Source organism: Lontra canadensis, unplaced genomic scaffold (genome assembly GCF_010015895.1).
Source record: "Lontra canadensis isolate GAN:19392208 unplaced genomic scaffold, GSC_riverotter_1.0 scaffold39, whole genome shotgun sequence".
Classification (NCBI taxonomy): domain Eukaryota; kingdom Metazoa; phylum Chordata; class Mammalia; order Carnivora; family Mustelidae; genus Lontra; species Lontra canadensis.
In genome coordinates, this window is record NW_022631033.1 from 16,671,095 (window position 1) to 16,681,130 (window position 10,036).

General features: G+C 47.7%; 1 pseudogene; it reads left to right on the top strand.

Moving 5' to 3' along the window:
* Positions 1-265: 265 nt before the first annotated feature.
* LOC116874958 lies at positions 266-605 on the top strand (annotated as a pseudogene).
* Positions 606-10,036: the final 9,431 nt, after the last annotated feature.

Below are 10,036 nucleotides of genomic sequence, written 5' to 3' on the forward strand. Positions count from 1 at the left end.
GCTCTGTAGCACTCCTAGCACCTTGACTAGTGGGCTGCCATGGTAGACTCTGCATAAAGAGTTGTTGAATGAATTTCATATATCTTTGAGCACTTTGTAGAGCCTGGGAAACTGCAACATAGGAAATAGGTACTTGACAAGCGGTCCTTGAGTAGAGACTGCCTCACCTCTATGTAGTTCTTACCGCATGTTCTGATGCCGGACTAAGCACTACAGTGTATTCAAAATTAGAGACAATGAGCTTTTCCAGCCAGGACCTTGCAGAATGGCTCCCGCAAAGAAGGGTAGTGGGAAGAAGGGCCATTCTATCAATGAGGCAGTGACCAGAGAATACCCATTGACATTCACAAGCACATCCCTGGAGTGGGTTTCAAGGAGATCCAGAAATTTGGCATGAAGGACATGGGAACTCCAGATACGCACATGGACACCAGGCTCAACAAAGCTGTCTGGGCCAAATGATTAAGGAATATTCCATACTATATTTATGTGCTGTTGTCCAGAAAAAATTAAGGAGGGTGAAAAGTCACCAAACAAGCTCTCTACATTGGTTACCTGTCATCACTTTCCAAAATCTACAGAAGGTTAATGTGGATGAGAATTAATGGCTGCTGGTCAAATAAAGGTATAAAACTGCAAAAAAAAAAAAAAAAAAAAAAGAATCCAATTAATAGTGTGCATACTAACAGAATAGAGCATTAACTCAATTTATCTACTGATAAAACTGTGACGTTTTAGTGCTCCATGCTAACGGTGTGGGCCATTTAGAAGAAAGTTTGAAATTGTGAAGAGCGGCCTGAATTTCCATTTCAAAGATGGTGGAAAGGCAGATAAGCCATGGGAAGGGCTTCATTTCTGTGGACAAATAGCTTCAAAAAATGATTATGGGATTAAAAAAATTCAGACTGTGTCTATACAAGGTCAGAATATTTAATCTAAATAGAATTATCAGGTAAAATGCAAGACACCTGGTTAAATTTGAATTTCAGATAAACCACAAATAATTTTTAGTATAAGCATGTCCTATGTATCACACAGGGCATACTTATACTAGAAACAATTCATTGTTTATCTCAAATAAATTTAACTGGGCACCTTAGATCTTTATTTGCTAAATCTGGTTATTCCAAATCTGTGGGAAATATATTCAGTTTATTGTTTAGATATTTGATCTGCATGTCATCTGGATAAATTAATCTCCTTTTCATAGATATTCATTTATTGTGTAAAGCGTTAAAGGCCCGCTTTCTCCTTTTCTTACATCTCTTCAAAACTCTTCTCCCTTAGCCATAGTGTTCAATTGAAATGAAATATTTTTTGTGCCATCCCCTACCCCATCACCACCCCCAGCTCTCAAGGACTTGAGAACCAGAGGTTCTGGGTAATTCAGTTATTACTGACTTTCAGTGGAGGTGATATTGATAGAAGGGGTCAAAATGACTACTCTGGATATTAAAGATGTCGCACAAAGTGACAAAAATTCCCTCATCCTTGACATACTTTCCAATCTGAGTCACACAGCCCTGGCCATAAAGGACCATGCCAGCAAAGCCAATCTTAGGGAACATGTCCGTAATTCTTCATAATGAATAATGTCCAATGTAGGCAAAGGAAACAAAGATGGTTCCATACAGCAAATCCACAAATGCTGGGATTCAAGGTATAGGATGTTGGTGTTGGTGAAGGAGAGGAAATGGATCAATATACAGAAGAATTTGTACAATAATAGGAAAGTGTCATTGGGTTTGATGCCATTTTTTTTTGGTTGGGGGCCAGATATAAACACCTGGAAACTTCATCATTTTAGCTGGAGGTGAGGCCTACCTAGATGAGAGGAAAGTATGATTCTAAAGGTCCTTTAAGGAAGAATTAATTTCCTCTAAGTATATATTCTATTTGGAATTAGATTGGCCAAGTTCTACTTGGCCAATCTAATTAAATCTTACCAAGGGATAGGTAAGAGTAAGGTACCCGGTTAAAATGACAAAGAACTACCCTATGTGGGACTGACTGTTTATGGCACTACTGCATAATTCTTATCAATTAATATAAGTATTAACAATACGTGTTTGTTATAAAGTTATTGGTCACAAGCTTGCTATAATTCTTGGGCTGCCTGCCTGGCTCCTGAAGATTCTTTTCGAAAAATGGCTCCAGAACTCAGGAGTGAGCTTTTAACAGCCGGTGTCAGCCAATCCTCTGGCCATCGCTGATTGGTCCAGGGGCAGACACTTGGACCCAGGCTGGACCAATCAGAGTCCTTCTCTAAGATTTATTTCCAACTGAAACTGGAATTTAAGCTCCCTTTGGAGGTGGCAGCCTGTAGGCGAATCTTGAGAGTTTTCAGTGCGGTGTGGAGGCCTCTTGACTGCCGAAGGAGAAGGGATCCAACATGTAGAGAGCAGTAAAGACACAGAGCTTGTGTGCCGTTGAATTCAGGTCCTTGGTTCAAGTCGTCCCAGAGCGCCCCCCCCTCCCCGCCCCCAGTTTCCTTGTACTTCCTACTGCTGTGTAATCTGCCGTGTGTGTTTCTCTAATAATTTCTGTTTTATGCCTCTGTTAGCTATGTTCCTGCCATTTGTCATAAAAGCATCTAGAACAGCCCAACAGGGTATGTCACATATTGTGCTATGGCTAGGGGGGTTTACCCTGAAGGAGCTTACAGCTTTGTGTTTCAACCACAACACAGGCTGGAAAGTTATAGATGTTACAAGAGCCTTCAAGAGCTACCAGAAAGCAGAGGTGGGAGACATCTCCTCCAGCGGGAGGGTTTAAGGACAACTTCTTGTCTGAGGTGGCTTCTGAGTTTGCCTCTAAGGTAAGATAAGATTCGATCTCAGGGCAACGAGGGAGAGAAGGCCCTCGTGACTGGGAAAATGACATGAGCAAAGATTTAGTTGTCAGACAGAATGGGGGTATGGGTGGAAAAGAGACACGTCTGGCAGGTCAAGTCCTTTAGCAGCAATGGGGGAACCTGAAGACTTTAAGCAACAGAGGAATGCGGTCTTTGCATAATCCCTCGGGCACTGGGCTAGAGCGGGGATAGACTGGGGCTGTGCAGTCAGGAGTTACTGCAGTGTTCTGAGCTAAAAACAGTAAATGCTCTAACGAGGAGAAGGCTGACAGGGAGTGGAAAGACAATGAGGAAACTCCCAACGACATCAGATAATCCCAATATTGTCAGTAAAGAAATATCTCAGGAGGGGGCGGGGGGAGGACAGAGAGGTGGGCGGGAACCCAGGGAATGAAGTGAAGGTTGGAGGGGGGGCTCCCTGAGGGGTAGGAGAAGGAGTCCACAGTGAGTGCGGCACTGCCAAAGGCTGCCGAAGTCTTCCTTGGGGTTAAATAGTGGGAACGAGAACAAAAATCAGTGGCCAGCCTCCTGGGCTCGCAGTAGAGGAGTGAGTGTGCAGGGTACAGGTTACCCTGTGTGGGGACCTCATGAAATTTGTGAAAGGGAAACATAGAAGAAATGCTGCGGGGAGAACCTTATAGACGTGCTTGAGGTCAGGAACAGCCCACGTGGGGGATTGCACGGCTTGAAAGTGGGAAGTCACACTTGGGTAAGGCTGCTAATAAAGCCAGGAAGACACTCAGAAAACAGTGAGAAGGGAAGTGATAGCATCATTGGTTCAGTAGCATCAAGGGAATGTGAGATCCTGTAGAGCCGAAAGGAGGATTTCAGGGATCTAGAATGGGTGGGGGTGAGGGGTGGGGCTGAAGCCATTCTGTGTGATGATCTATTTGTGTCCTGATAACATAAAATCGGTGGAGATAAAGGTCTCCAGACCTGAGAAGGCTGAGGAACTGTGAGAAGACGCTATCTATAGATGTTTCTAGAAGGGGGAGGAGCAAGCGACTAGGAAATGTGAAGACCATCCTAGACAGTGGTAAACAGGTTTGGGAAAGGTGAGCGACAGGATGGTGTGCACTTTCACACCATTTCACAGCTTACTGAGAGTCCCTGATGGAAGACAGAGTCAGGAAAGAGAGTTGTGGCAGAGGAACAAGGTCTGTCAGTGGAGGACAGGGGAGGTGGGAGATAGGAGGCATGTGTGGGAATGCTGTGCGGGGAGAGGACAGCGTCGTCCTGCAGATACAGTCAGATTTTTAGTAAGGCAAGGTAATGAAGGGAGCATCTGAAGTAAAGAGGAAGGATATGGGACGGTTTCTTTCCAAGAGACAACTGGTCTCCCCAGGTGCCCTGAGGAGAGCTCACAGGGAGCTGGAGAGGAACAAGAATGCACAGCCAAGATGAGCACGGTCGGTGACCGTCCACAGTGAGTTTGACAAAGTGAGGGGGGCTCAGTACTCCCATTAATGGCAAGGAAGCAGATCTAGGAAGAAAGATTCTCCAGAAATTCTTTAAAGAGTATTTTCACAAGTGGGTACCTATTTCTCCTCCTACCCTTGAGGCCTATATTTGCTAAGCAAATCAAGCGTGTGCGTTTAGGGCACACACTTGTGTGTGTGCACACGTGCGTGTGCAAGATAACAAGGGCTTATGGGACCTTTGCTATGTTTGGAGATGGGGGCCCGTGTCCTCCTTTTTGATCACCACAGTGGGCAGTTGAGTGAAGATTCCAGAGCAAACAGAGGCTTCCCCTGACTCTCGCTTCCCTGACTCTCGTATTCAGTCTGCTGGAAAAACAAACAAACAAACAAACAAAAGTAATGTCAGGTCTGACTAAGAGCTCCAAGTGGTAGCAAAGGTTATCTGATGACCACCTTAGGAGATAAGCCCGGTTTCCCTTTATTCCTTCCAAAGCCTCCTGATCTGAAGATTATGGCTCCTTTTGTCTCCTCCCCTGTAGCACGGATGTAAGATAACCCTGCTCCACTCCTTTTCAGACCCACAGGGCAGGGCTTTAGGGGGGCGCCAGCTCCAGGGCCCCAGAGGCACGGAGTCCTGTTCTGTAAGGGCAGCCCACGATGGGGGAAATTCGGTACAGGTCCCAGAGCTGCGCCAGGAGTCCACGAAGGCGGCCCACTCTTCAGACCCCTCATGGCACTTGTGCCCTGTGTCACTACAGGGCCAGCAGCACGGTGCAGTGACCAGGAGCTCCATCTCGATCACCCCTTGGCTGTGTGATCTTTGGCAAGTTTTTTGACTTCTCAGAGCCTTGATGGTCTCACGGGGATCGCTGGTGTGATGATCGTAGATGGACCTCATTCGTGACCATTCATTGCACAGGCAGTACCTAATTAGCATAGTACCTGCCACAGAGTCGAGCGAGATACTAATATTATCATTAGAGACTCAGTAAGCTTCCGGTGGAAAGCAGGAGGCAGGCCAGGTGCATGGCGTCACCCAGTCCTTGAGTGGTATGAAGACAGGGTTACAGACCAGGATCACCAGGGTGGCTGGGAGAGCCCAAGTCTTTGGAGGGGAAGAGGGGTCTTACAAAGCCTGGTGGGGGCGCTAAGGGAGCTGCGGGGAGGGTGCTGTGCCTGGGTTGTTCTGTGTTTCTCCAACAAGGTGCCGTGGGGTCTTGCTAGGAAAGTGTTGTCTGGACCACAGCGCTGGAATACCCTAGAATCTAGTTAGAAATGCTCGCTTTCAGACACCTACACCCCACCCGAGCCCCTGGATTCAGAACCTGCATTTTTAACAAGATGTTCCCACAGTTCCTGTGCCTGTTGGACTTGGAGGAGCCCTGCTGTTGGGAGCTGGGGGGTTCGACTGTCTCGGTTTACTTAACCAGCACAAGTTGCTTCTGGCGAGTGACTGAGAGGAGGTGACGGTCAAAGAAGAAATGTCGGGGCTGACTGCCCCCTGCCAGGATGGCCACCCATCCGAGGACAGACCTTTCTGAACACTTAGCAGGGCCTTGTGACTTGAGGCCTCAGGAAAGCCGTTGAAACACTTAGGGAAGCAAATGAACCTAGCGCAAGGAGCAAAGGCACCCAAACCTGAGTCAGCCCCAACCAAGCGGGGTTTGCAGAGTGCCTGGCTGTCCTCAAAAATGAGTGTGTATGTGTGTGTGTGTGTACATGCTCGTGTGCGTGTGTATGAGAGCAATCCTCTCCCATAAAATGCATGGTCTGAGGAAATGTCTGCTTTCTTTCATAAACAGAACCGATGTGTCCTCGTCAAGGGAATAGGATGTTATCAAGACCTCTTCAGAGGGTACGAAAAGCTCTCTCCAAAGATCGGGAGGGGATTTCCCTTGCCTGTGAAGTATAACTGGTCTCTGATCCAGCTCTCCTCTCCCTGGGACCCGTCCCCAACAGCTTTTCTTTCTGCTGGTTTTGTTGTTGTTGTTGTTGTTTTTAATAACCGAGAACATGTTTCCTGTTGCCAGAGTCCACGCTCAGCACCCTGACCAAACATTGCACAAGTGGCCCAGGCCTCTGGCTGCCCCGTGAATACACAGGGCAGGGGACACTGTGGTGTTCCAGCAGCAGCCCTGCTCTAGGTGCACCCAAATGCGTCTGCAGGGGGCCTGGCTTGTCTGGAGCCCCGCTTCGAGGGGCAAGGCCGGTGGTGCCCCCCCCACCCCCCCCACCCCAGCCTGGGGCCTCCCAGTGTGTGGCTGGCAGAGACTTCTGTGCACATCAGCACTCCTCCGGAACCTGCCCTGTGTGAGTCAGGAGTGTCCTTCAGATAAGGAACCGAGCAGAATGCAGGCCCTCAATCAAAGTTAGCCGAGGCCAGCCGGGATCTTTATCCAGCGTGGCAGGCAAGGGCAGCCCTGCGCCTTGGACCGCTATGCAAAACCCGAAAATGATGGGAATTTTGCCCTGAATTGCGGAAGAACGCGGCTGTGGTGCTTTGTGCAGGATACCTCTGACCTGGAACTGCAAAAAAGCCCTCCTTTCCCTGTGTAGCTCCTCCTCCGAGAATGACCCCAAGGGACTGCAGATTACTTAACAGTTATATTTAGCAAGTCATGGAAGGGACTAGCCCATTCCAGCCAACTAGCCTTCCTGTCCACCCCTACCACCCCCACCCCCACCCCCCATCCCCCACCACCCCCTCCCCTCCTGGTTCTTCCTGTCCGCTGACTCTTAACCCGTTCCTAGCTTGAGGATTCCCCTGCTGGCCTCAAGCATCCAGGACAGACAGAATGGGAAGGATGTCACCGAAGGGCCCAGGTCCCCAAACTTCTCTCCGGGCGGCCTGAAATGCCACTTCACAAACTTCGCTCTTGGAGCCGGACTAGTTTTTGTCATCCAATGTTTCCTAATAAAATGATGCAAGTACCCTTGGGAAGGGCAATGAGTCCAGCTTTTACCAGCCGGCAGACTGAAGAACGACATGGCCTGGGAGGAGAGAAGGCTGGCTGGAGACCTGAGCTTCTGGCAACTTCTGGCGAAAACGAGCAGACCTAGGACTTCCTTAAACCCACTCAAGGGCGAGCAGAAGGAAGGGGAAGGGGCCTAACCCCACAAGGGCCAAGTGAACGCAAGGGAGCGCGCGGGAGAGAGTGCGTGACTTCGTCTGGGCCGTGAGTTCGAGGTCACCATCCTGGAAACACTACTGATTTGACCAAAATCTGCGCCGCGGAGGAGGGGACGCGCGCGGGCTCCGCATCTCCGCCTTCCATCCTAGAAAGGCAACCGTCAACGTCTAAAACCGAAACATGGAGAAATCACCCAGCAGGCTGCATTTTTAAAAATGCAGAGTAAATACCAGGAAAAACAAAACACACGAAAAAGAGGAGGATTAGAAGTCGAAGGAAAGCAGCAAGGACTCTTGCTTTCCTTTCCAGTTCTAGCGGTTTTTCAGACTATGTGATGCGTTTTTCTTTCCTCATGAAAAAAGTTCAAGTGTAGAAACGCGAGAGAAAAGAGATGGGGTGGAAGAGAATGTCTGGGATTTCAGGTCGCTGCCCAGGGCCGGCTGCAAAGGGTGTTCTAAGCCCTCAGCCGCGTGGGGACGGACTCTTGCCACACCCGTGAGAGGAGGGCAGAGGCCGGCCAGTGCTCTTCCCGAGAAGTGTGACTGACACGACAGAATTCTCCTTTGTCCTTGTTTGGCTTGAAAGGACGCAAACCTGGAGGGAATCTGTGGGCTTGGAAGCTGCAGGCCTGCGGGGGCGGGGAGGGGGGGCTCTTGTCAAAGGCCAGCGCTGACGGAAGAAATCTGCATCTTCTTCGCTTCTCAGGGATTTCTCCTTTCCAAGTTCCCTGAAGCTAACCCACCTGGCTTTCCCGGGCCTGCACATCCCACCCACCCCGCCGGACTGAATTTAAGGGCTCAGCGGCCCCTGAGCGGGCACCGCAGGGCAGGAAGGGCCCACGCTGCTCTGAGCCTCAGCGGGCTCCCGAAGGGCCCCTTTGCTCTGGTGCCTGGGGATGTCGGCCTGGGTGGGCGAGCAGGTCGTTGACTCTGCAAACCCAGCTCCCCTCCCACCCCAACCCCACCCCCACCCCACCCCCATCCTTTTGCCTGGCACTGATGCTTGCTAAAGCTAGGATGCGCAGTAAACCCAGGACCTGGCTGCTGGGCTGCGCGGACTGTCTCAGAGGCCACCACCCCTCAGCATCACACGCACTGGCAGGCGTCCTGGGAGGAAAGCAAGTTGCAACACCGTGTGTGGGCAGGCCTTGCAAAACGTATCAAATGAAAAGAAAATGAGACAGTATAAAGTACTTAGCAAAGCCCCTAAGTAGCACTGGAGAAAACATTAGTTATGACTATGACAATAATTATTAGCCCCTACTGTGGCCAGGAAACGTGCTAGAAACTGTGATACATTTACACTGTATTCTCCTACCACAATACATGCTTTTCATCTTTTAACTAATTTTTAAAAGCCTAATAAATCCATTGTTTGATTATAAACAAATCCTTGGGTTCCAGAGCTTTCTGCTTGGTAATGCATGAGAAATGAAACAGCCAGTGTTGCCCAGACAAGCTGAAAGGAGAGTTGCTAACCTTCTCCAACTGGCTCTCTTTGCTGACAGCTAACTAGATGTGCTGGCTGCCAGTCCTTTAAGATAATATAATATTCTACTGAGCGAACCTGTCACATTTTTTATAATCATTCCCCAAGGGCTGATTATTTCGCTTTTTTTATTTTTCAGATTATTTATGATGCTGCGTGAACATTTTTGCTCAAAATGCTTTTTCCATACTTAAGATGATTTCCTATGTTAGAGTCACTACGGGGAAGTATTAAAGGGGAATGAACATTGTAAAAGGCTCTTGAATTTATTCCCCAAGAATTGTACTAATTTATAGTCTCACTGAGAGCATTCCATTTTCTTGAACTTTTGCTAGCATCAAATATGATCATTTTAAAAAATAATTTAATTCTCTGAAAAAAATGGCCTTTTAAATTTCTTAGATTACTAGGGAATAATTGAGATTGAACATTTTCTTAAATTCCTGATAATTCATTGTGAAATTTTTGTTCATATCCATAAAGCAGTTATGCCTACTTGGAACCAAGTATGATAAATATAAATATTGATTATCCCAGGGCGCTTGGGTGACTCAGTTGGCTAAGTGTCTGCCTTCAGCTCAGGTCATGATCCCCAGGTCCTGAGATGGAGCCCCTGCATCCCTGCTTAGCAGAGAGCCTGCTTCTCCCTCTCCTGCTCCCCCTGCTCTCTGTCAAATTAAAAATAAAATCTTTAAAAAAAAAAGTGATTATCCTAATCCTAAAACATGATTATTTTAATTACCTGAACCTTTTGCCATTTTTTGACTCCTGGGGAAAAGCAGATTGTAAAAGCAGAAGAGTAGATTGTAGAGTAAAATCTAACAACCTGGATAAAGCTGATAGACATAATGCTGAGTCATGCGGAAGTCAGATGCAGAAGAGCACATACAGCCTGGTTCCATGCAGACTTCAAGAACAGAAAGAACTAATCTCTGGCAAGAGAGTTCCTAGTAGTAAGTCCTTGACAGGCACTTTAGGAGGGAACAGGAGGAAGCATTTTAGGAACCTGAAAATATTCTATGTCCTGATTTGTGTGATGGAGATATATGTTATCTATATATATATGTCTATATCTATTTAATTCCTCTAAGATTAATACATTTTACTGTATCTCCATTCTCTATCTCATGTATACACATACA